Genomic DNA, 27,854 nt, shown 5'->3' with positions numbered 1-27,854 from the left:
TTGCTTTATAAAAGATTCTGGAAATATGGGAAAAGTGAGTCTGCTATTGGGAATTTAGGCTTTAGTTATATTAAGATGAATGTTTGATATTGGTAATTCTGATAACGGTATTTGTTTAATGTTTTAGAAGCTTTAGAGTAATAGAAAGCACATCCCAGAGCAGTAACACATTCCAAACCTGGAAACTAGAGACCAGGATCCAAGAGGTACTTTTAGAAGAAAATTTCTAATAAATAAAGGGATAGTCAGGAACCCAGTTAGGAATAGGTTGTACTTATCTGCTCTTTGTTTATGTTTCATTAGGCACCAGTTTCTACAAAAGTCAGAGAGGGCCGCAGATTTGTGCAGCACTTCAACAGTGGAAACGCAAGAACGGTGTTGTCTCTTTATTATTTTATCCACTTCCCCCCTTCCCTTGAGCTTCTGTTCTTAGTGCACTGTTTTAAAAACTAGTGTGCTGGAACAAGCAGTTTCAGGGTGGGGTCGGATTGTCTTCAACCTCCATCAGAACTGAACAAGGACTCAGGTGAGCTGGGCTTTGACAGAAGCACAAGCCTTAAAAAAAAAAAAAAATGTCAGTTCTGGTGGACGATGAATATCGGGGAAGAAATAGAGGGCATTGACGTCACGGATATGGCGCAGGCCCTAAATGAGGACTTGGCTCATAATGAATCAGTGTCTGGCATCTTGCAACATATGCAAGAGGAAATAGAGAGATTAAAGATGGAGAATACCTCTTTAAAACAGGATTTAAGCAGGTATAAATTTAGGGTATCTCAGTGGAACACAGCTTTTACGCCTTTGTTTAAAACCTCCTCAGAGACAGGGGCGCCATCAAAACATACAACTTTGCCTCCCCCAGTTGAGGTCACTGTTAATGTTCCTAATGCTGTGCCCTTAGCAGCTCCTGAACGTTTTCATGGAGATAGCAACAAATTCCATGTTTTTATCAATCATTGTCAATTACACTTCGTTTGTAAGCCACAACAGTTCCCTACTGATGCTACGAAAGTGGCATTCGTCTTGTCTTATTTGGGTGGCACAGCAGCCAATTGGTCAATTCCTTTTGTGGAGAAAGATGATCCCATCCTCCATAATTGGAATCAATTTAAACGTACCATGACCAGCCTTTTTGCAAAACACACTTTCATGCAGGCAAGTGATAATGAGCTTTTAAATCTTAAACAAGGTAACAAGGATTTATTGACCTATCTCACTAGTTTTAATCGTTTACTCACCGAGACACAGTGGCCAGAAGAAAAGCGTGTCTCCCTTTTCTATAAAGGTTTGAGAGACGAGTTAAAAGACGCGCTGGCTCATATCGTTGATTTGCCAGAAGACTATTCGGACTTTGTAGATTTAGTTGTGAAATTAGAACATAGACTAGGAGAAAGAAAGGGAGATAAATACAAACTGGAATCACGGTTAACTTTTATTAGACACGAGAAGAAAGACCCAGATAATAAACTCCCTGAACCTGAGCCTATGCAAATAGGGACACTCAGAGGTCCACTCACATCAGAGGAAAAAGAAAGAAGGAGAAAACTTCAATTATGTTTATATTGTGGAAGGGCAGGTCACTTTGCCAGAGAATGTCCAGTAAAGCCTAAAAATCCACGAAAGGGTGCTGTTTCCTCCACCTCCTCAACTGAATCGGGAAACGATTAAGCTCGACAAGGGGAGAGGTTACTTGTTCGAGAAAACATCTTAATCAAACCTCTAATGCTGCAGCCTTCATGGTACCGCACATACCTAGACATTTCATAATTCAGGTCGTTTTAATTGTTACTACCCAAGTGAGGCATTCTCTCCCTGTCCTACTGGACTCAGGCGCGACAGGAAATTTTGTGGATAATAAGTTAGCTGAAAACTTAGGACTTCCTATGTGCCTAAAGCCTTGTCCAGAAGCAGTATGTGCAGTGGATGGGTCAGAATTGACCTCTGGATTAATCACAAAACAAACAAGTCCACTTGTTATGGTCTGTCAGAACGGGCACACAGAGGTGATTAGCTTTGATCTGATAGATACTCCTAATTTTGGTTTGATTCTCGGGGTACCCTGGTTAACAACTCATAACCCAAAAATTGATTGGGTGAATAGAACTGTTACTTTGGATTCCTCTTTCTGTAGAACCAATTGCTATCAAGAAGCAGGTACAGAACAGAGCACAGTATTACACTGTGCTAGTGTTACACAAGATGAACCAAGTCTCCCTCCTGAATATTCTGACTTTAAAGACGTCTTTGATCCAGTAAAGGCTAGTGTGCTGCCCCCACATAGGTCTTATGACTGTCGTATAGATCTTATCCCAGGGGCCCCTTTACCTAATAACAGAGTATATGCTTTGACTGACGAAGAAATCAAATACTTAAGAACCTACCTAGATGACCTACTACAGTCTGGGTTCATCCGTCATTCCACATCTCCGGTGTCATCTCCACTCTTTTTTATCCCGAAGCCGGATAAATCCCTGCGCGTGTGTATCGATTATAGAGGACTAAATAAGGCTACAATAAAGAATAAATATCCTCTTCCTCTAATACCTGTGTTGTTGGATCAATTAAGACATTCTACTGTATACACTAAACTAGATCTGCGGGGAGCTTACCACCTGGTCCGAGTAAAAGAGGGGGATGAGTGGAAGACAGCTTTCAAGACAAAGTTTGGTTTATTTGAGTACACAGTAATGCCCTTTGGGTTATGTAATGCCCCTGCGGCCTTTCAGTTCTTTATAAATGAGGTCCTACACGAATTCCTGGACGTTTGTGTCATAGTATACATAGACGACATCCTCATTTACTCTAAGAACTCAGAAAAACATACCCAACATGTTGGTGCAGTATTATCAAAGTTAAAAGAAAATCATCTTTTTGCTAAGTTAGAAAAGTGTACTTTTAATGTCAGCAAGGTGGACTTTTTAGGATACTGCCTGTCACCTCAAGGAATAACTATGGATGTAAAGAAAATCAGTGCTATTGCTGATCGGCCAGAACCATCCTCTGTAAAAGATATTCAGAAATTTCTGAGTTTCGCCAATTTTTATAGGAGGTTTATTGCACATTTTGCAGACATTGCGGCCCCAATAACTACCTTGTTGCGGAAAGGGCAACGATTTCTTTGGACTGATGAGGCGGCACACGCCTTTCAACTCCTAAAACAAAAGTTCACTTCAGCCCCAATTCTGAAACATCATGATCCTGACTTGCCTTTTTTTGTTGAAGCGGATGCTTCACAAGTAGCTTTAGGAGGAGTTCTCTCTCAACGAGATGCAGTAGATGGCCAGTTACATCCTATAGCCTTCTATTCCAAAAAGTTGTTACCAGCTGAACAAAATTACACTGTGGCTGAAAGGGAACTACTAGCTATCAAAGTAGCCTTTTCAGAATGGAGGCACCATTTAATGGGAGCCAAGTACCCAGTTACAATCTTTTCTGACCATAGGAACCTACAGTTTTTTGGATCACTTAAAGCACTAACACCACGTCAGATGCGCTGTTTAATTTTTTTTAGCACATTTGACTTTGTAATAACCTATAGACCAGGTGCACAACAAATTCAATCTGATGTGTTATCTAGATACGGACATACTTCAGACATGAAACAAGATAAAATAGGAGAACCCATTATTCCTCCCCAAAAGTTTTTGGCACCAGTACAACAGAAGGATTTCATCACAGATCTATATAATGCACACATGCAAATAGCACCTCAGGATTGGTTAAAGGATTCCCATAACACAATACAACGAGGTTTATTGTATCACGACAACATGCTGTTAGTGCCCACCTCTGAATTACAAACACAGGTGATAATTTGGCATCACGCCTCACCGTTGGCAGGTCATCCTGGTTGGGTAAAAACCCTGGAAAATGTGCAAAAACACTTTTGGTGGGACACTATAAGAAAGGACATTAAGCAATTTGTCACTACCTGTCCAATTTGTGCAAGACATAAATCTTCTCATAAGGCCCCTGACGGCTTGTTAATACCAATGCCAACACCCAAACAACCTTGGCACACTGTGAGCGTAGACTTTATTGTAGGTTTACCACCTGTAAAATCTTTCACAACAGTGTTGGTTATAGTGGATTTTTTATCTAAAATGGCACATTTTGTACCATTACGGAAATTACCCACGGCGGCAGAATTTGCCGATATTTTTATAAGGGAAATTGTGCGTTTACATGGTTTGCCAAGCAAAGTGGTGTCGGACCGAGCTAGCCAGTTCAACTCTAAATTTTGGAAAAAATTATGTAAAAAACTGAAAATAGATGTGGCATTATCCACTGCTTTCCACCCAGAGACAGACGGACAGACTGAACGACTGAACCAAACCTTACTTCAAACGCTACGTTGTTTATTGGCTGATTATTCTAGTGAATGGTTGGAAGCTCTCCCTGTAGCGGAGTTTGTTTATAATAATACTGAGCATTCAGCTCTACTTTGCTCACCATTCTATTTCTTGCAGGGGTATCATCCAAGAGCTATACCCATTTTGTTAGAAGATTCTCTGTTACCTACAGTAACGGATAGACTAACGAGGTTAGGTGACATACAAGACAAAGCCAGGAAACATTTATTAAAGTACAAGGAAAGCATGAAAAGACAAGCAGACAAACACAGATCTGAGGCCCCAATGTATAAAATCGGTGACAAGGTATGGCTCTCCACAAAGAACCTAAACATAGAGGGATCCCGAAAGCTGCAACCACGTTTCATTGGACCCTTTAGTATAACTGCCATAGTAAACCCGGTAACAGTAAAATTAGATTTACCAAAAGAATATCCAGTACATACTACATTCCATGTGTCCTTGCTTAAGCCGTACAATCCAAAAACCCGACCTGAACCACCACCTCCACCCATACCAATTAAGGGAAATCTAGAATATGAAGTGAAAAGCATAAAAGACTCAAAAAGAATTAGTGGACGTCTGTTTTATTTAGTAGAATGGAAAGGATATGATGAATCTGAGAATTCATGGGAACCAGCATCATATGTACATGCCCCACAGCTGATTAGACGGTTTTATTTAAAAAATCCAGGAAAACCCCGTCCTGTAGGAGGGCCTTTGAGGGGGGCAACTGTTAGGGTTTGTGCACAGCAAAGAGCATGTCCCCTCTCACTGCACTAGTGGGTTCTGTAATAGCTCCCTTTTAAACTTACTATTGAAAGCCTTTCTTGTTATCTCACCTTCCCCCCCTAGGCTTCTGTGTATGTTGTTTAATGTGCTGTTTTGTTTACACATTGGGCCTTGCTTTTACCAAGGCTTCTTTAAAACACTCCTCTCTAGGCCATGTGTTAATTTAACTCATTTGCATAATAACTGAAACTCTGCACACCTTTCAAGAACATGTGCAGCATGTGAGGACCACACCCAGCTCTTCAAACCACACCCAGCTCTGCACACCTTTCAAGAACATGTGCAGCATGTGAGGACCACACCCAGCCCTGTCTATAAAAGGCAGCCCCCGAGCCTCACCCAGTGCTTGTGCTCGTCTACCTCCCGCTTACCTGAGGACAGATCCCTCGGCGCTGGCACTCCTGCTCTCTACAGACTTTCATTGGCTTCAATGGGCGCAGCTGCTGGCTCTTCCTTCTTCCGGTTTCCGGTTCCTCCTTGCCTTAGCCTCTCTCCTACAAGCAACCTGCAAAAGAGAAAGAAGACAAGGTTAGACTGATCAGTATCTCTTGCCAGCAACAAGTAAGTGCAAAACTTTTATTACCTGAAAGAACTTTGACAACTATTTCTGGATTCGTGTATAGACAATTTGAAACAAGATACCTTCCACGAACATTGTGATTCAAACTTTTTGTTACAAGAATACTTGGCGGAACTTTGTGAAGCAAAAATTTTTTTTTTATGGAACTTTTAAGAATCGAACCGTGGAAACCATTAACAGCAAGGCAAACAGTAAATCAAGGACTTGCACAAATTACATGCTGTATTTTGACGTAAAAGTACAGTATTTGTTTTATAAAAGATTCTGGAAATATGGGAAAAGTGAGTCTGCTATTGGGAATTTAGGCTTTAGTTATATTAAGATGAATGTTTGATATTGGTAATTCTGATAACGGTATTTGTTTAATGTTTTAGAAGCTTTAGAGTAATAGAAAGCACATCCCAGAGCAGTAACACATTCCAAACCTGGAAACTAGAGACCAGGATCCAAGAGGTACTTTTAGAAGAAAATTTCTAATAAATAAAGGGATAGTCAGGAACCCAGTTAGGAATAGGTTGTACTTATCTGTTCTTTGTTTATGTTTCATTAGGCACCAGTTTCTACAAAAGTCAGAGAGGGCCGCAGATTTGTGCAGCACTTCAACAGTGGAAACGCAAGAACGGTGTTGTCTCTTTATTATTTTATCCACTTCCCCCCTTCCCTTGAGCTTCTGTTCTTAGTGCACTGTTTTAAAAACTAGTGTGCTGGAACAAGCAGTTTCAGGGTGGGGTCGGATTGTCTTCAACCTCCATCAGAACTGAACAAGGACTCAGGTGAGCTGGGCTTTGACATCACCTGAGTAGCAGGAGGACTGGACTCTGGTAAGGAAAATCTTTACTACTATATCCCCCCCACTCTACCTGCATGCCATCACATACTCCCATCCTCACCCTCACTCCCATGACTCCACCACCTCCCACACACCCCACCATCACAACCCACCACTTCCACAACCAAACCCTGCATGCAACAACAATGCATGAACACCCATCACAGACATGCATGGACACCCATCACCAAAGCATGTCCAATAGAGAGACTCACCCAGGGCACACAATCACCACTCACACAAGGGCCAAGGCGATAGTGCAAGCACAGTACTAGAGGGAAACACACCCATTGCACAAGATGGCACACACAGATGAAATAACAACGCATTTACATCCCAACAGGACCCCTACCCAACGTCATCGGACAGGAGGTGCCAGCCACATCCAGTCCCCCCACAGAAGAGGCCCACAGTGATGACAGCATCTCTGCACACCTGGATCAAGATGACCAGTCTGGCCCATCAGGGACCTCTGGACAGTCAGTTCCCCTGCCACAGTCCCAAGCCACCACAGAACCTCCCCCTCAGGAAACACCACCACAGCATCCACCCAGCAGGCCCATGCGCCTGTCCCCAGGACACGTCAATCAGCAGTGTGCCCACCACTACAGGGACCCCAGGCAAACCAATTAACCCAGGACGATCAGGGACCTGGGGTCAGTGGCAGTGGGCACACGGTTCAGGGGACAGAGGCACAGGACAACAGGGAAGCTGGGAGGACTGCTGTGTGACAGGGGGAGGACAGGCCCAGGGAACCGACCCTCCACGAGGCACTCTCAAACATCATGGGGGCATACCACCATTCCCAGGAGACCATGGGCACTACTGGTCAAGTTTCAGGAGACCCAGCGGCTGCAGGAGGGACAATACATGGGGATCAGGGAGGACCTCACCAACATATACACCATCCTGGTCACCATAGCAGGGGTGCTGGCTGACATAGGCAAGACCATGAGGGAGGCAGTGGCACAACAAAGGGCCCCTGACACTAGCCAAATCGAGGAACAGCCCTTCACCTCCGCCGGTGCTAGTGGACAGGAGGCCCCGCCACAGGACCAACAGGCCACCAGCACCCCAACCCCTGCAGAAGGAGAACCATCCCGCAAACGGTCCCTGCGATCCAGGCAGAAGACAGAGAACATTGCCAAGACAGGAAATAAGACCCTACTGATTGTCACCCTTCTGTCCCACTATGTCACCCTGTCCACCTTGAACTGCCATTACTCCCCTTCCTATGCCCCATTGGACAATGCACCTGTGATACCAAGAGACTGGACTCTACTATGGACCTTTCTCCACCATCACCCCAGCCCCTTGCACATACCCCTATACTCATAAGCCCCTAAATAAACACCCATTAATCACAAACCAATCTGGAGTCAGTCTGATCTTTCATAAATGTATTATTACAACATTAGCAACAAATAGCAATGTAAATGTTCATTTGCTCATACCAATGTATGACAGTTGTTGGGCAGCAGTACATATAGCAGAAGGCAGAATGAGGTACCCAGATCTGAAAAAATTGAAATCCAAAGTGAACTGTCAGTGTCCATAGACAGAGGTTAAGAAGCTGACTATACAGTGTCTTACAATGTCCTACAGTATTCAGAAATGTGAGGAGTAGTTACAGTCTCGTACCTGTGTGTCACTGGAAGTACTGCATGATGATGTTCGTTCGGTTGTCAATATCTTCTTCCTCTGCCTCCTCTTCCTCACTGTCCACAGGCTCCACTGCTGCCACAAGACCATCACCATGCTCATCCTCCTGCAGAAAAGGCACCTGGCGTTGCAATGCCAGGTTGTGCGACATGCAGCATGCCACGATTATCTGGCACACCTTCTTTGGTGAGTAGTATAGGGAGCCACCTGTTAGATGGAGGTACCGGAATCTGGCCTTCAGGAGGCCGAACGTCCTCTCAATAATACGCCTAGTTCGCCAATGTGCCTCATTATAGCGGTCCTCTGCCCTTGTCCTGGCATTTCTCACTGGGGTCAGTAGCCATTAGAGGTTGGGGTAACCAGAGTCACCTGCAAATGTTGACGGATAACTGTTAGACACACACTAACCCTTAGGGACTACCCCATACCCAGACACCTACTCATACTGTGTGGGGACCTTGGCCTCACCTAGTAGCCACACCCGGTGCCTCTGGAGTTGGCCCATCATATAAGGGATACTGCTATTCCTCAAAATGTAGGCGTCATGCACAGAGCCAGGATACTTGGCATTCACATGAGAGATGTACTGGTCCGCCAAACACACTATCTGCACATTCATCAAATGGTAGCTTTTTCTATTTCTGTACACTTGTTCATTTCTGCGGGGGGGGTTACAAATGCCACAGGTGGCACCAATGATGTTGGGGATATGTCCCAGCGCATAAAAGTCAGCCTTCATTGTGGGCAAATCCTCCACCTGGGGAAACACGATGTAGCTGCGCATGTGTTTCAGAAAAGCAGACAACACTCTGGTCAACACAAACATTGGCTGAGACATCCCTGATGCCATGGGCACTGTTGTTTGAAAGGAGCCACTTGCCAGGGAATGGAGCACTGACAGGACCTGCACTAGAGGGGGATTCCTGTGGGATGGCGGATAGATGACATCAGGTCTGGCTCCAATTGGGCACACAGGTCTTGGATTGTGGCACGATCAAGTCTGTAGGTGATTATGATGTGTCTGTCTTCCATTGTCGACAGGTCCACCAGGGGTCTGTACACCGGAGGATGCAGCCATCTCATCATCTGCCCCAGCGGTTGTGGCCTATGGAGGAGAACGGTGAGCAGAGGGTCATGTACCACATAGGTTGCACAAGTGTGTCTGCAGTAATGTGAGTAAATCTGTGTGTGGCGAAGTTAGTACGTACATGTGCCAAAATGTGCTGTGACGCAGTTAGGTGCCATGCCAGGCGCTCCCCTGAAATGGCAGCTGCCTGACTTGTGTGGAGGGACAAGGGTAAATGAAGTAACTGCACTGACATTGTGCTGCGTCACGGTAGGCGGTCGAAGACCGCCGCGTAATTCAGCATTGATTATCATTGGGCCCTATGGGTTCCAGGAGCCAATGGCGATGTGCACCGGTGGTGACGGTACGCACTGCTGCGGACGTGACTGCCATTTTCTATCTGTTTTCTCACTTGATACCTGGCCTTCAACAGGAGAGGACCTACACTGCAAGTGCTGCTGTGACCTCAGTCTGGAAGCGACAATGGCTTGAGTGTCTGGGGAAAGGGCCCCTGCCTTCACCGCGGAGGAGTTGGTCAAAGTGGTGGATGGGGTCCTCCACCAGTACACGCTACTATACGGTCCTCCAGACAAACAGGTGAGTACACTGTGAGCATGATGCGTGGGCAATGCCTGTTTGGAGTGGTGTGGATGGAAGATACATGTGGAGGGGGGGGCTGAGGGCTGCATGTGAGGATGGTGAGTGTATGTGCGTCAGGGCATGGTTGGGAACTGGTGGGCAATGAGTCTGACAGTCCGGACGGGTGAGTAATTTCCTTTCCTCCTGTACCTTTCATCTAGGTCAGCGAGCACCAGAAGAAGGGTATTTGGCGTGCCATCGCCAAGGAAGTGCGGACCCTGGGGGTCTATCATAGACGGAGCACCCACTGCCGCAAGAGATGGGAGGACCTGTGCCGCTGGAGCAAGAAGATGGCAGAGGCCCAGCTGGGGCTGGCCTCCCAAAGTGGAAGGGGTGCCCATCGCACCATGACCCACCTGATGTTCTGCATCCTGGCGGTGGCCTATCCGGAGTTGGATGGGCGCTTTAGGCCATCACAGCAGCCACAAGGGGGTGAGTACAGTGTCATAAAGCTGACTCTGCGCGCTTTATGAAGTATCTGGGTGGGGGATGTGGGCTGTGGGTGCCCCTAGGCCAGGGCGAACATGGCAGTGTAGGACCCTTGTTGGGCAGGCTCTGAGGCACTCCAACCCCAATAGTGTTAGTGGGCATCTACTACTGGGCAGGCTCCTGTGGGTTCCAGGTGTGCAGCTAATGGCGTTAGGCATTGTACCCCGTGGCATGGTGACTTTCCTACTAACTGGTAGTGCATGGCCTAGTACATAGGGCTGCTCCCTGTGTGTTGTGTCCGCCAACGGTAGTGGTGTTGCTGGCATTGACCATGTGTGTTCTCTGTCTCCCCCCCCCTTCTTGTTTTGTCACCCTGTCCTTGTGTGCATTAGCATCATCTGGCGGAGGAGCAGAGGCACCGGCGACGGAGGGAGCTGCATCCCACGTGGCCCAGGAGGGTGAAGGTACCAGTGGGACGGAGGGCGAGGGGAGCTTCATGATGGGGACAGGAGGGGATACCAGCGACAGCGACTACTTCTCTGATGGAAGCTCCCTGGTGGTGGCGGACACCTCTGTGCCCACCCCAACAACAGGTACAGCCACCACCTCCCTAACAACACCGCCCTCCCAGCAGTCCCTCAGCGAGTTTCCCGCGCCCGCTCACCCTGGAGGGTGGGCATGTCCTTCGCCCCAGGCACCTCAGGCCCTGCCCCAGTCAGCCCTGCTGCCCTCAGTGAGGAGGCTATTGACCTCCTGAGATCCCTCACTGTTGGGCAGTCAACCATTCTGAATGCCATCCAGGGTGTCGAGAGGCATTTGCAGCAAACAAATGTATACCTGGAGGGCATTCATTCTGGCGTGGCGGTCTAATCGAGAGCATTTCAGGCTCTGGCCTCAGCACTGATGGCAGCCATTGTCCCTGTGTCCAGCCTCCCTCCTCCAACTTCCACTACCCAGACCCAATCCCCTCCACCTCAGCCTATCCCAAGCACACCATCAGACCAGCATGCACACACATCAACACACAAAAGTGGCTCAGGAAAACATAAGCACCACACATCCCACAGGCACTCACACAAGCACCATACCCATGCACACATACCAGCATCCACTTCCTCCACTGTGTCCCCCTCCTCAATGTCATCCACCTCCCTCCCTGTCTCGTCTCCACTCACACCTTCATGCACTACATCATCAGCCACTGCCTCCATCACCAGCACGCCCATCACTACACACCGCTCACGTGCAATCACCACCCCCACTACCATTCACACATCCCCTGTGTCCTCTCCCAGTGTGTCTGTGAGCCCTCCTCCCAAAGTACACAAACGCAGGCACACACCCACTCAACAGCCATCCACCTCACAACAGCCTCCAGCACATACACCTTCACCCAAACTCAGCAGACGTATACCTCATACAACCACTACCTCTTCCTCCACTCCCACACGCCCTCCATCTTCCTGTCCCAGTGTGTCTAAAAAACTTTTCCTAGCTAACATTAACCTCTTCTCTACACCTCCCCCCTATCCTTGTCGTAGGGCCAGGATGTCTAGATCCCAGCCCAGCACCTCTGCCACCAAATCTGCATCTGCTGTGGTCCCTGCTAGTCCGGTACGATCGAAGGGGGCACCCGTCAGTGCTGCCAGTATGCCACCTAAAGATAAGAAGGACCACCCTATTCCACCACCTGCAAAGGTCAAAAAGGGGCTGGCTTCCAGCAGGGGAAAGTCACACCACCCACCGAGCAAGGCCTCGCCCAAACACCGAAAGGACAGTGCAAAGGTTCCTGCAGCGACTGTCATGATGGGGAAGGGCCACAAGCCAAAGGGCACGTCACCTCAGGGCGCGATGTCTCCTGGTGAGGGGCTGGTGACCACCATATCATCAGGGATGGCAGCCACCTGCACCACAGTCACCACCGCCGCTCCGACCGCCAACTGCACCACCACCTGCACCGCCACCTGCACCGCCACCTGCACCTGCACCGCTGCTGCCACAACGTCAGGCTGCAGCATCCTCCCCAAGGATCAGCCATCCGAGGCTGCCGGAGACAGTATGGTGTCTCCATCTACCACAACAGACACTTGCACCACGGCCAGCACTGGCAGCATCGCCGCCGCAGCCACAGCCACCTTCACCACCATCAGCACCGCCGCGTGCACAGCCGATGCCACTCTGTCGGACATCAGCCCCATCCCCAGTGGGCAGCCGTCAGAGTCTGCAGGTGACGTCCTGGACCCTGGACACGCCACTTGAGACACCACCTCCAGCACTGACACGAACCAGCAATTGGCAGCCTAAGTCACCGCAGGATGGAGTGTGGCTCTGCCTCCATGGAGTATCATGCTACCTGTTCCAGGTACATCTCGTGGCTAAGACACCCAGGTGAGAGGATGTCAACTGCCACACCCCAGGCGCAGCATCACTGGGCACAAAGCCCCCTCCAGAACCAGTGGGGAAATGCATCCACTCACCGCATCCTTCACAGGATGAAGCACTCTGGGCACAAAGCCCCCTCCAGAACATGTGGAGAAATGCATCCACTCACCCAGTCCTTGGCAGGATGAAGCACTCTGGGCACAAAGCCCCCTCCAGAACCTGTGGAGAAATGCATCCACTCACCCAGTCCTTGGCAGGATGAAGCACTCTGGGCACAAAGCCCCCTCCAGAACCAGTGGAGAAATGCATCCACTCACGCATCCTTCCCAGGATGAAGCACTCTGGGCACAAAGCCCCCTCCAGAACCTGTGGAGAAATGCATCCACTCACCCAGTCCTTGGCAGGATGAAGCACTCTGGGCACAAAGCCCCCTCCAGAACCTGTGGAGAAATGCATCCACTCACCCAGTCCTTGGCAGGGTGAAGCACTCTGGGCACAAAGCCCCCTCCAGAACCAGCGGAGAAATGCATCCACTCACCCAGTCCTTGGCAGGATGAAGCACTCTGGGCACAAAACCCCCTCCAGAGCATGTGGGCAAACCACCCACTTGAAAGACTGCGGCTTTGCGCTCCCCAGGACCAAGCATTGGGAAGTGCACCCACTTGAGAGACTTGAGAGACTGTGGCTTTGCACTCCCCAGGACCAAGCCTTGGGCAGTGCACCCACTTGGGAGACTTGAGCGATTGTGGCTTTGCACTCCCCAGGACCAAGCAGTGGGCAGTGCACCCACTTGAGAGACTTGAGAGATTGTGGCTTTGCACTCATCAGGACCAAGCAGTGGGCATTGCACCCACTTGAGAGACTTGAGAGACTGTGGGTTTGCACTCCCCAGGACCAAGCAGTGGGCATGGAGCCACCTCGAGGAACAGTGGCGTCATACCATCATCCGGCTGAGTTGCCCCCCCTCTCCTTCCTCCTGAGGTGCCTGTTGTTTTTTCGACCTGATGCCCCTGCAGTGTTCTCTCCGTTTTGAGGCAGGTGTCATGTGTGTGCTTCGCCCATGCTTTTTGGGACCACTGGTCCACGGACATTTCATGGGACAGTGTACGGGCTTGTGTACTTGATGTAAATATTTGTGTATACTGATTATTTGCTGTTCTCTTGATCTATCCGATTGTTCCAATATAACACTAGTTAAACTCATTTTGTTTTGTCCTTGCGTTCTTCCAGGGGGTGACGGGGTGTATCTGTGATGTTGTTGGATATGTGTGTGTGTATGTTGTTGTGGGTGGGGGTGTTGCGTGTCGCGTGTGTGTGTCACTCTCTTTTCCCTCCTCCCCTCCCCTGTGTGCTAGGTGCACTACTCACCGTCGTCGTCGCCGCCTTCTTTACACTTTGTGGTGTATTAATAGATACAGCAACATGGGTAGGATCTGCAATTCAGGCTCCATGGCATCCTAGTTCTTCCGTGGGTGTTGAAAGGTGAGTGGTTTCCCTTCTGTGTACTGTTTCCGCCTTGCTTTTGATGGCCCGCCCCGGAAAAGCTGGCGGATTGGTGCTTTATGATAGTGTGGGCGGTACATTGTCTTCCTCCTGTCTGTTGGTGGTTACCGCTGCGGTGTTTGTTGCTACCGCTGTACCAGTCGGAGTGTTAAAGGGGCTGTCTGTGATGGCGGTTTCCGCCGTGGTTGTGATCCCATTATTGTTACCGCCGGCCTGTTGGCGGTATTACCGCCACTTTAACACCGACCGCCAGGGTTGTAATAAGGGCCATAGTAATGTGTTTTATATGTCCTGACAGTGAAATATTGCTAAATTCGTTTTTCACTGTTGCAAGGCCTGTCCCTCTCATAGGTTAACATGGGGGCTACCTTTAAATCTGATTAAAGTGTAGATTCCCTTTGGGAAGCGGATGGACATGTGGAGTTTGGGGTGTCTGAGCTCACAATTTAAAAATACATCTTTTAGTAAAGTTGATTTTAAGATTGTGTGTTGAAAATGCCACTTTTAGAAAGTGAGCATTTTCTTGCTTATACCATTTCTGTGACTCTGCCTGTTTGTGGATTTCCTGTCTGGGTCAGTTTGACAGTTGGGCCGGTTGCACCTCACACTAGACAGTGACACAAAGAGAGCTGGGGTGTAGCCTGCATATCCTGATGAGCCATCTGTGCTAGGAGGGAGAGGAGGAGTGGTCACTCACACCTGAAAGGGCTGTGCCTGCCCTCACAGAATGCAGTCTTCAACCCCCTGGTGAGTGTCTGGGGCCTGGCCTGGGCAAGGCAGGATTTCACATTCAAAAGAGACTTTACTTTGAAGTAGGCCTACTTCAAAGGAGAAATTTGGTATCAGAAGGGCACCCAAAACCACAGACTTTAGAAACACTTCTGGAAACAAGAGGAACCTCTGCCTGGAGAAGAGCTGAGGAATAAGAGCTGCCCTGCCTGTGACTGTGCTTTGTGGAGCTATCCTGCAGTTGCTGCTTCTGCCAGAGTAAGAGGGCAAAGACTGGACTTTGTGTGCCTTCCATCTTGAGAAGAACTCTCCAAGGGATTGATTTAGAGCTTGCCTCCTGTTGTTTGAAGTCTCAGGGACAGCAAAGACTTCTCTCTGCCAGCACCCGGAGTCTCCGGAGAGACTCCTACTCTGCCTTGTTATGCCCATCCAGTTCCTGGGAGCCTGAAAGTAGAAGCCGGCAGCCTAAAGAAAAGGAAATCCACGCACAGAGAACCGTGCGGGGAAAAGTTTGACGCAACTCCGATCTGCAGCTGAAGAAACGACACGCCGCCAGCTCCGCGGCTGAAAATCGATGTTCGCCGGAAATGTGACTGAAGAATCGATGCACGGAGCAGGAGAAACAATGCGCAGCATCGCTGACGGAGGCTGAGAGATCGCAACCCACGCTGTGTGGTTTTCGGATCATCGTGTGGCTGAATTTCCGACTCAAGTACTGCTGGGCGTGTAAAAACAACGCAAGGCCTGCCCGCACGCGAGAGTGCTGACCGGATTGACGCATCGCTCACCTGCGGAGAGAAGAAACGACGTCCCCCTACCCAGCGAAAGGGGAAACGAGACAGGGTCCCGCTCGTGAGTGGAATCAACGCATCGCAAGCCCTTTTTGACGGCCACTCGCCCGTGCAGGGTTATTTTTGACGCACCCAAGGTACATTCTCACGATAACAGTGTTAGTGTGTGTTTAAAACTACTTAAAGACTCTTTTTGCATTTTTATTAATAACTTGACCTGTGTATTGTGGATTTTTGTTGTTTTGGTCTTGTTTTGTTTAGATAAATATTTCGTATTTTTCTAAACCTGTGGTTTGTCATTTTGTAGTGTTTTCATTAAGTTACTGTGGTGGTCATTACAACCTCAGCGGACGGTGTTAAATCGGCGGTAAAAAAATTTGAATTACGACCGTGGCAGAAACCGCCAACAAAGACAGTCACTTTAACACACCGACTGCCGCGGCGGTACAGACAAACAGCTTGGCGGTCACCGCCAACAGACAGGCGGAAGATAAAGTACCGCCCACATTATCACAACCTATCAATCCGCCACCTTTTCCGGGGCGGATTCACCGCGGACAAAAACACGGCGGAAACAGGATCTCGAAGGGAAAACGCTCACCTCTACACACCCCACGAGGAATCCGGACGCCATGGAACCAGAGCTGCACATCCTGCCAGCCCTTATCTTCTTGCTCCTCTACCAGGAGCACGAACGCCGGCGGCGAAGACAACGGTGAGTACTGCACCTACGACACAAGGGAGGGGGGAGGGAAAAAACAGGGACACACACACGCAACACCCCCACCTCCACCCTCACCCACGACAACACACACACCAATACAGCATGATACATTACAGTTACACCCCCCAACTCCCCTGGAAGAATACAAAGACAAAAGGAAATGAGTGTAACCATTGTAATATATTAAAATCAAGTACGCAAAAATATATATATATACACCATAAACAAAATATACACCAAGTTTAGTAGTCCAGGTAGTGCTCCAATGAAGTCCGTGGAACACTGGGCCCACATGGTATGGGCGAGGCCCACACAAGATCCCCGACCATGACGGAGAGAACACTGCAGGGGCATCAGAGAGCAAGAAAACAGGCACCTCAGGGGGAGGGAAAGGGGGGGCACCTCAGCCGGTTGAGTGCACAACGCCAAATCCACAAGAGGGCCACATCCCCACTGTTCAATCCTGGCGAGTGCAAAGCCACAGTCTGTCAAGTCTATACAGTGGGTGGGTTGCCCACTGTTCCATCCTGGGATCTGCAAAGCCACAGTCTCTCAAGTCTATACAGTGGGTGGGTTGCCCACTGTTCAATCCTGGGGAGTGCAAAGCCACAGTCTCTCAAGTCTATACAGTGGGTGGGTTGCCCACTGTTCCATCCTGGGGAGTGCAAAGCCACAGTCTCTCAAGTCTATACAGTGGGTGGGTTGCCCACTGTTCAATCCTGGGGAGTGCAAAGCCACAGTCTCTCAAGTCTATACATTGGGTGGGTTGCCCACTGTTCTATCCTGGGGAGTGCAAAGCCACAGTCTCTCAAGTCTATACAGTGGGTGGGTTGCACACCTCCCCATCCTGGTGAGTGCAAAGCCACAGTCTCTCAAGTCTATATAGTGGGTGGGTTGCCCACTGTTCCATCCTGGGGAGTGCAAAGCCACAGTCTCTCAAGTCTATACAGTGGGTGGGTTGCCCACTGTTCAATCCTGGGGAGTGCAAAGCCACAGTCTCTCAAGTGGATAACAGTCTCCACTGGTTCTGGAGGGGGCATGGTGCCCAGAGTGCTTCATCCTGCTAAGGACAGAGGTAGTGGATGGCAGTCTCTACTGGTTCTGGAGGGGGCATGGTGCCCAGAGTGCTTCATGCTGCTAAGGACAGAGGCAGTGGATGATAGTCTCCACTGGTTCTGGAGGGGGCTCTGTGCCCAGAGTGCTTCATCCTGCTCGTGACGGACTCAGTAGCGTCAGTGCCCTTGCCGCTCATGGGCCAGCGGTGCTTGTAGCGGCGGTGCCCTGTTCAGCGGTGCTTGAGGTGGCGGTGCCCTATTCAGCGGTGCTTGTAGTGGCGGTGCCCTGTTCAGCGGTGCTTGAGGCGGCGGTGCCCTGTTCAGCGGTGCTTGAGGCGGCAGTGCCCTGTTCAGCGGTGCTTGTGGCGGCGGTGCCCTGTTCAGCGGTGCTTGTAGTGGCGGTGCTCTGTTCAGCGGTGCTTGAGGCGGCGGTGCCCTGTTCAGCGGTGCTTGAGGTGGCGGTGCCCTGTTCAGCGGTGCTTGAGGCGGCGATGCCCTGTTCAGCGGTGCTTGAGGCGGCGGGCTCCTTTGCAGTGACTCAGCTGCTGGCGGTCCTCTCTAGCCCAGCGGGGCTTGTGCTGGCAGTCCTCTCTAGCCCAGCGGGGCTTGTGCTGGCGGTCCTCTCTAGCCCAGCAGGGCTTGTGCTGGCAGTCCTCTCTAGCCCAGCGGGGCTTGTGCTGACGGTCCTCTCGTGCTGGCGGTCCTCGCTAGCCCAGTGGGGCTTGTGCTGGCAGTCCTCTCTAGCCCAGCGGGGCTTGTGCTGGTGGTCCTCTCTAGCCCAGTGGGGCTTGTGCTGGCGGTGGCCTCCTGGGCAGCGGGGATAATGGCGGTGGCCTCCTAGGCAGCGGGATGATGGCAGTGGCCTCCTGGGCAGCGGAGATAATGGCGGTGGCCTCTTGGGCAGCAGGGATGATGGCGGTCTTCTCCGCCGTGCTGCTCTTCCCAGACTTGCCGGGTTTCTTGTGGCCCTTCCCCACCTTGGAAGGTGTCGCAGCTGACTCCACACTCCCACCGCGACCCCTGGGAGTGGCTTTGGTGGCTTGAGTCTTCCCCCTCTCCCGCCGGGCACTGGCCAACTTTTGATGCTTGACAGGTGGGGGACTGTCCGTGCTGTGGCTCTGTGCCACACTGGCTGCCCTGGTGGCCGGTGCACTCCATATTCCGGTGACTACAGGCACCACTGGTCCCGGAGATATTGTGGCTGAGGTGCTAGGTTGGGACCTGGAGAGTCGGGCCCTAGGAGACGGACGGGGTGGGGGAGGTGTGGGAAAGAGGTCAAGGTTGGACAGGAAAAGTTTTTGGGAGACACTGGGACGGGTAGCTGGAGGGGGTTTGGGAGTGGAGGAAGAGGTTGTGGTTGTAGGAGGTGTTCGTTTGGTGACTTTGGGTGAAGGTGCATGCGCTGGAGGCTGTAGTGAGGTGGATGGCTGTTGGGTGGGTGTGTGCCTGCGTTTGTGTATCTTGGGAGGTGGCGTCACAGACACACTGGGAGAGGACACAGGGGACGTGTGAATGGGAGTGGCGGTGGTGACTGCACGTGAGCGGGGTGTGGTGGTGTGTGTGCTGGTGATGGCAGTAGTGGCTGTAGATGTAGTGCATGCAAATGTGAGTGTAGACGACACTGGGAGGGAGGAGGGAGATGAGGAGGAGGGGGACACAGTGGAGGCAGTGGATGTTGGTATGACTGCATGTGTGTGATGTTTGCGTGAGTGCCTGTGGGATGTGTGGTGCTTATGTTTGCCTGAGCTTCCCTTGTGTGTTGACGTGTGTGCATGCTGTTCTGAAGGTGTGCTTGGGATAGGCTGGGGTACAGGGGATTGGGTCTGGGTGGAGGAAGTTGGAGGGGGGAGGCTAGAAACGGGGACAATGGCTGCCATCAGTGCTGAGGCCAGAGTCTGAAAAGCTCGCTGAAGGGCCGCCTGACCAGAATGAATGCCCTCCAGGAATGCATTTGTTTGTTGCAACTGCCTTTCTACACCCTGGAAAGCATTCAAAATGGTAGACTGCCAACAGTGAGGGACCTGAATAGGTCAATGGCCTCCTCACTGAGGGCAGCAGGGGTGACTGGGGCAGGGCCTGAGGTGCCTGGGGCGAAGGTGATGCCCACCCTCTTGGGTGAGCGGGCACGGAGCAAAGGCTGAGAGGCTGCTGGGAGGGCGGTGCTGGTAGGGGGGGTGGCGGCTGTACCTGTAGATGCGGGGGCACAGATGTTGCCACCACCACAAGGGAGCTCCCATCAGAGGACGAGTCCGTGTCGCTGGTGTCAGCTCCTGTCCCCGCCGTGGAGCTCCCCTCGCCCTCCGTCCCACTGGTGAACTCCGAGTCCGTAGAGTCGCCCTCCAGGGCCATGTGGGATGCAGCTCCCTTGTGCTCCGGTGCCACTGCTCCTCCACCTGATGATGCTAATGCACACAAGAACAGGGAGACCACAAAAAAGGGGGGGGGACAGAAGAAAGACATGTTGAGTGCATGCATTACCACTACCGTTGGCGGACACGACAGACACAGAAGCCCCCTGCACTACGCCGCGCTCTTGGGCTCTACTGTTCAATCCCTGGGAAATGGCCTACAAGGCTGTGGATGACATCTGCACACATGGATGACACAGGGGCATGACTAGGTGTACTTGGCACTCTACAGAGGTGCGGTGGGGTGCCACATGGCCTGCCTTACGGAGGGACCTTGCCTACTAAACTCGCCCTGGCCTAGGGAAACCCACAGCCCACCTCCCCCACCCAGACACCTCCACTGCGCGCAAAATCAGCAGGATGAGAGTGTACTCACCCCCTTGTGGCTGCTGTGATGCCCTCAAGCGCCCATCCAAGTCCGGGTACGCCGCCGCCAGGATCCTGAACATCAGGGGGGTCATGGTGCGACGGGCACCCCTTCCACGTTGGGAGGCCATCCCCAGCTGAGCCTCCGCCGTCTTCTTGCTCCAGCGGCGAATGTCCTCCCATATTTTCCGGCAGTGGGTGCTCCGTCTGTGTAGACCCCCAGGGTCCGGACGTCCTTGGCGATGGCACGCCAAATATCTTTTTTCTCATGGGCCCAGACCTACATGAATTGTACAGGGGGGAGATAAACTTTATTACCAACTGCACCGTCACAGTCATTGGCCCCCATCCCTACCCTTGCCATGTGGCACATGCATTCATCGTCGTTTCATGCACGCCTCAATCTCCCCCCCCCAACATCTTTCATCCACCCCACTCCACTCAGGCATAGCCCATACAGCATGCTCTTAGTGTACTTACCTGTTTGTCTGGAGGACCGTGGAGTAGCGTGTACTGGGGGAGGACCCCATCCATGAGTTTCTCCAACTCCTCCGATGTGAAGGCAGGGACCCTTTCCCCAGACACTCGAGCCATTGTCTCTTCCAGACCGAGGTCACAGCAGCACTTGCAGTGTGGATCAGGGATCCACACAATTCCTACCACCCAGTGTTTCTCCACTTGCCCTGATAAAAACACAACCCCACTTGTGTGCCTGTGCCTAGTGCCTGCGTCAAGAATGGTTCACTCCAGGGTTAACAGTAGCCCTCCTGCAAGGACTACCATTGACCCTTGTGTGATCTATTCCTGTCACGGGCACTAGCCTACCCACACAAGTGAGGTACCATTTTTATCGGGAGACTTGGGGGAATGCTGGGTGGAAGGAAATTTTTGGCTCCCCTCAGATTCCAGAACTTTCCATCACTGAAATGTGAAGAACATTTCTTTTGTCAATTTTTGAGGTTTGCAAAGGATTCTGGGTAACAGAAACTATTGCGAGCCCCACAAGTCACCCCATCTTGGGTTTCCTAAGATGTCTAGTTTTGAAAAATGTGTGGGTTTGGTAGGTTTCCCTAAGTGCCTGCTGAGTTACAGCCCACAATCTACAGCTAGGTACTTTCCAAAAAACCTGTCAGTTTTCAAAGTAAAAATTTGATGTGTCCATGTTGCGTTTAGGGGTGTTTCCTGTTGCGGGTTCTAGGCCTACCTACATAAGTGAGGCGCCATTTTTATCGGGGGACTTGAGGGAAAGCTGGGTGGAAGGAAGTTTGTGGCTCCCCTCAGATTCCAGAACTTTCCATCACTGAAATATGAGGAAAAAGTGGTTTTTTTTGCCAAATTTTGAGATTTGCAAGGAATTCTGTGTGACAGAACCCAGTGAGAGCTCCACAAGTGACACCATCCAGGATTCTTATAGGTGTCTAGTTTTAAAAACTGCACATGTTTGGTATTTTTTCCTAAGTGCTGGGTGAGCTAGAGGCCAAAATCCACAGCTAGGCACTTTCCAAAAAACATGTCAGATTTCACTGTAAAATTTGTGAAGTGTCCATGTTGCATTTTGGGGTGTTTCCTGTTGTAGGCACTAGGCCTACACACACAAGTAAGGTACCATTTTTATCGGGAGACATGGGGAACACAGAATAGAAGAACAAGTGTTACCGCCCATTGTGTTTCTCCACATTTTCTCCTTCCAAATGTAAGACAGTGTGTAATAAAGAAGTGTATTTGAGAAATGCACTGTAATTCTCATGCTAGTATGGGGAATTCAGAGATGTGCAAATAACCACTGCTTCTCAACACCTTATCTTGTGCTCATTTTTTAAATTCAAAAGTTTCCTTGATACCTATTTCTGACTCTTTATATTTTCCAAAATCAATTGCTGTATACCCAGTATACAATGAAAACACATTGCAAGGTGCAGTTCATTTATTGGCTCTGGGTACCTACGGTTCTGGATGAACCTACAAGCCCTATATATCCCTGCAACCAGAAGAGTTCAGCAGACATAATGGTATATTGGTTTTGAAAATCTGACATCCCAGGAAAAAGTTACAGGGTAAAATGTGGAGAGAATTGGCTGTTTTTTTTTTTACCTCAATTTCAATATCTTTTTAATTTCAGGTGTTATTTTCAATTGAAAAACCTTGTAGGATCTACACAAATGACCCCTTGCTGAATTCATAATTTTGTCTACATTTCTGAAATGCTTAGCCGTCCGAGATCCAGCACTGGTTTAACACCCATTTCTGTCACTAACTGGAAGGAGGCTAAAAGCACAAAAATAGTAAAATTGTGGTATGTCCCAGTAAAATGCCAAAATTATGTTGAAAAATGTGGTTTTCTGATTCAAGTCTGCCTGTTCCTGAAAGCATGAAGATGGTAATTTTAGCACTGCAAAGCCTTTGTTGATGCCATTTTCAGGAACAAAATCCACATGCTTTCTTCTGTAGCCCTTTTTCCCCATTTTTCTGAAAAAACTAAATTTTAGCTGTATTTTTGCTAATTTCTTGGTCTCCTCCAGGGGAACCCACAAACTCTGGATACCTTTAGAATCCCTAGGGTGTTGGAATAAAGGATACAAATTTGGCATGGATAGCGTATGTGGACAAAAAGTTATAAATGCGTAAGCGCAAACTACCCCAAATAGCCACAAAAGGGCTCAGCACTGGGGGGAGGGGTGGGGGGGAAGGCCCAGCAGCTAAGGGGTTAATTATGTTAATTCTGTTATACTTATTTATTTTACTTAAATGGAGGTTTGGGGTTATAGTGTGGGAAGTTAAGTAGTAAATATTTAACATATTCTCTTAAACTGATGATGAATTATTAAATTGCATAATAATCATTCAAATTCTTTAACAGTTTTTTATTTTTATATATATAGCTTTTATTTGGTTAATTATTAAGGCTCGTATTAGGAGTTTTATATTTGTTATACATTCATAGGGTTATTCTCATATGTTATGTGTTTCAAATGAACTATTTTCCCTACTGTTGCACAAACAAATTTAACCCCTCCGAAGTCTAACGCTTTTCGTACTGTTGCACAAACTGGAGTGCAAATAGTAAATTTAACTCCTTCGAAGTCCAACGCTTTCCCTACTGTTGCATAGACTGGAGTGGGATAAGTAAGTTTAACCGCTCCAAAGTCCAACACTTTCCCTACTGTTGCACAAACTGAAGTTGGAATAATAAATCTTACCGCTTTGAAGTCCAACTCCTTTCCTACCGATATTCTGACCGAGTGGGAATAGTAAATCGTACCTTTCTGAAGTCCAGCTCTTTCGCTACCGTTGCACCGACTGGAGTGAGAATAGTAAATTTGATCCCTCTGAAATCCTACGCCTTCACTACTGTTGCATAAAGTGGAGTGTGGAAAATATACCAATCATTTCCAGACTTCAGTACTTTCGAAAATGTAAAATATATATATATATATATATATATATATAATAATGTCTACACTAAAAAAAACAAAGGTTACAGAGACATTACACATATATATAGATATATGTATATATTTACAAATAAAACTGAAGAAAACAAAGGATGCAGTGATATTATAGTTAGGGTCAGAATTAACACACACAAAACCATAGAAATTTAGCAGTTATAATTATCTGAGCTAACTATAACTTATATATCATATATGTATATATATATATATATATATATATATATATATATATATATATATATATATATATATATATTATATATGTATACACACACACACAGACACACACACACATATATATATTCTTTGTTTGTTTGCTTAATTTTATAATAATTGTTTATATATAGACTTATTTAATTTTTAGAATATTTTAATATTTTTAGTAAATGTCTTTTTTGGATTTTATAGTTTTTTTATATTTAATTAATTTGGGAATTTATTTAATGTTTTGCAGTTGATTTGTTAACATTTTGCGTTTCATTTATATGTATCCGAATATGTTTTTTATAGTGGTAAATAAAAAAAAAAAAGAAATAATAATATAATATAAAGTAAACTATTTTGGAATCACATTGTTATATTATATATATGTATACATAAACATATTCATATATATGTGTGTGTTTATATAAGTATATATTTAAAAATAGTATTGCATCTCATTTAAATTTATTTAATTTACATTACATTAGTGTTACATGTTAAAACATTTAATATTTACTATTGTAAACTGTATATATATATAGATATATAGATATATATATATTAGCTAGAGACGGTCACAAATAGGTAGTTATAGTTAGGACTTAGTTTCTATAGAAAAAGTATTTGTTTATTGCTGAGAACTTTGGCACTGTTTGATGAATCTTCAGAAGATGTTCCAAAAAGATATGACACTCACTTTAGCATTTGTCTGGAAAGTTTTGGGGTGATCCATCAAGCAGGGGCTGAGAAAATGGTGGTTGGGTGTGGGGGGGCAAAATGCTTTCCCACCATGTATTTTTCAATAGGGATTTTGAACAGTAGTAGCGCATGAACCACCAGACAGAATTGCACCAACTTTGGCAGAAAGGTAACTCTTGGTCCACAAAGCAACCTTTTTATTATTTGGTGTTCATCCATTCAGTAGTTTTTGAGAAATTAAAGAAAAAACAAATTTGTATATATAGGGATGCAAAGGCTCTGTGAACCGTCCTGATCTCATGCTGAGATCTTATTGGCTGACAACACTTCAGCAAGGAAGTGTTGGCAGTCATGTTGGGACTCGGTTTCAGACGAGTCACAGAAAAAAGGCTTAAACAAAGAAAGGGGCCTGGGTAGGTACATCCTGACCCCTCAGCTCTGGTGCTGGGGTACCAGAGGGGCCCACCCAGAGCAAAACAGAATTTTCTTAACATTTGCAATGAGAGGTGCAGCAGATCCGCAAGTCTGCCAAAACTTTTTAAGAAAAACAAGTGTGGCCTCCTGCGCTTGTTTAAATGAAGCCCCTGGGTGGGCCAGGTCCTGGGGCCATGAAAATGTGGAATGTGGGGAGGGGCAGCTCACCCCCCTTTTTCAGCCCTGGGGACCACCACCTCCCAGGGGCAGAATATGTAATGAAATGCGGGGGGCTACCTGGCCCCCTGCAGCCCTGGAGACTGCCACCTCCCCGGGGCAGAATATATAATGAAATGTGAGGGGCTGCCACTCCGCCCCGCAGCCCTGGGGACCACCTCCTCCCTGGGGCACAATTTATAATAGAATGTGGGTCAGGTGCCTGCCCTGAGCTGACTCAGGGACTGCCACCTCCCGGGCCTAACATCCAATTAAATGTGGGGGGCCACCCAGCCCCCCTGCAGCCCTGAGGACCGCCACCTCCCCGAGGTAGAATAATGAAATACGGGGGCTGCCCGGCATCCCGCACCCGCGGGGACCGCAACCTCCCCAGGGATAAATTTAAATAAGATAGGGGCTCTGTTTTGGACTCAAGGGACCACCATCTCCCCAGGGCAACTGCAACATTGGAGGTGGGCAGCACCCGCCGCCCCCCTCTTGTGGAGCCAATAATGGCCCTGGGGACCACCACCCCCCAGCTCCTGCTATTTTCCGGGGTGTCCACCCTCGGGACATAGCTGTTTGCTGTCACTTGGCGGGAGCTTTGACAACTTCTGCCAAGTCAGAGCAAACACTCTGCTTTCTGCAAGTGAGAGCTGTCAAACAGCTCTCTCTTGCAGAAAGCAGAGTTGTCCTCTGTTTCCCTCCACGCAAATATGCGTGCAGGGAAACAGATGAAGACATTGCTCCCGCAAGTAGGGAGCAGCTATTTAAATCAGCTCCCTGCTTGTGGGAGTAATGCCGGCTCCCGCAGGATGTGGAGAGCCGGCTAGGACCACAGGGGCCTTGAGGTTCCCCCGCAGTCCTGTCACTCTCTGTCTCTCTCTTCCATCCCATAATGGGATGGAAAAGAGAGAGAGAGATTGTTATTGCAATTGTCTCTCCATACAGTGACTTCAAAGAGTCAGACTTGCAAGATGTTTGGGAAGAATGTTAGAGTTACATTGAATGAACAGCAGACCTTGGTCACTTTTGGCCTAATGGTAAAGTTCTTGGACTGTCACTCATTAGGCTGAAGGTTCAAATCTTTGTATGGCAGCGTGTCTGTTTATTTTCCAGTGTTTTGACTGTTAAATCCTCCTAGTGATGTAACATTGAAGTCTTTTTCACCCAAAATCTTTGAGTTCAATGTCATATGAAAGTCTGGACACCTCATACTACGGAGTCACTTTTGGCCTAGTGATTAAGGTCTTAGATCCATCCACTGAAGTTTGAGGATCCAAGTGTGTGTGTGTCTGGGGTCATTTCCCTTGGTCTCTGGAGCCAAATTCGGCCAGGTTAGGGAGGTCGTGTAGCCCCAATCCCCTCAAAAAACATTTTTTTAGAAGACCGTGCCCTGGGAATGGGGTCTCCGGGGCCAAAATCGGCTGAGGGATGGGGGCCAGGTGGATCTGCAGCCAACTCCCTCTGCACATGGCTAACGGCCATGTGCAGTGTGGGGTTGTAAGGTTAGGGGGTTGGCTTTAGGGTCTGGCCACAGGCCAGGCCCTGTAGCCTACCACACACATCTGAAGGCCGTGCGCAGAGCAAGGCTGGGTGGTTATAGGGGGTTGGCTACATGGTGGTGATTGAAAACATGGAAAGAAATTCACTAACAAAACCAAAGGTTACAGAGACATTACAGTTAAAAGAGATAATTTTAAAAAACATCGAAATTCACTTAAAAAACGAAAGATTACAGGACGTGATAATTAGGCTCACATTTTAAACGTGCAAACCCTGGAAATTCTCTGGTTATAGTTAGAGTTATCTCAAGTAACTATAACTCATGCCCTAAGGCAACTATAACTCATGCCCTCGTGTGATCCTAACTGTGAGGTCCCTGTAACCTTTGTTTTTTTAAGTGTATTGTTAAGTATTTTTTAGTATAGAGTAGAATATTGACAGTGTTGAATAACAAAAAGTTATAAAATGAAACCTTGACAGAATATGTTGCCATCATAGTTCTAGTATAACTAGGACATCAACTGAGTCATCTATAGCGATTCCGGAACTATGGTATCACCGAATGCACTTGTTGTTTGAGATGTCTGTGTTGGTATATGAAATACAATTGAAATCTCTAGAGAGAAGCAATGGACCCTCACAGCAAGACTTGCTTCTTGCCAATTACCTGTGTTGTTAATATGTGGTCCATGAATAAAGCATAGTTTAAGATGTCCATGAGTAGCAGTTATACAAGTTTTTACCCATCAATCACTTTTGTCTACCTTTGACTGGCAACTTGGAAATTTGTATTCATGATGCCAAAAGCAACTTTACTCGTGTTGATGATGCCCCCGAAGTTCTTGCTAGTAGATGAACTAACTACAAGGGTCTCTGGCAAACAAATAATGTTCGAGTTGAGTCTGTGCAGTCTTCCAAGCGTGTTATAAAGTTTCACTTACAAATTTAGTTCTATAGCATTGCGTGAATCAACTTGTTCGTAGTAGGTGTGGCTATAGATACACATGCTCTTCTCTGTATACTCCTGCCATCTAATATTTGGCTCAGTCTGTTGCA

The sequence above is a fragment of the Pleurodeles waltl genome, chromosome 7 (genome assembly GCF_031143425.1).
Source record: "Pleurodeles waltl isolate 20211129_DDA chromosome 7, aPleWal1.hap1.20221129, whole genome shotgun sequence".
In the NCBI taxonomy this organism is placed as follows: domain Eukaryota; kingdom Metazoa; phylum Chordata; class Amphibia; order Caudata; family Salamandridae; genus Pleurodeles; species Pleurodeles waltl.
Note: the sequence above shows the minus strand (reverse complement) of the source record.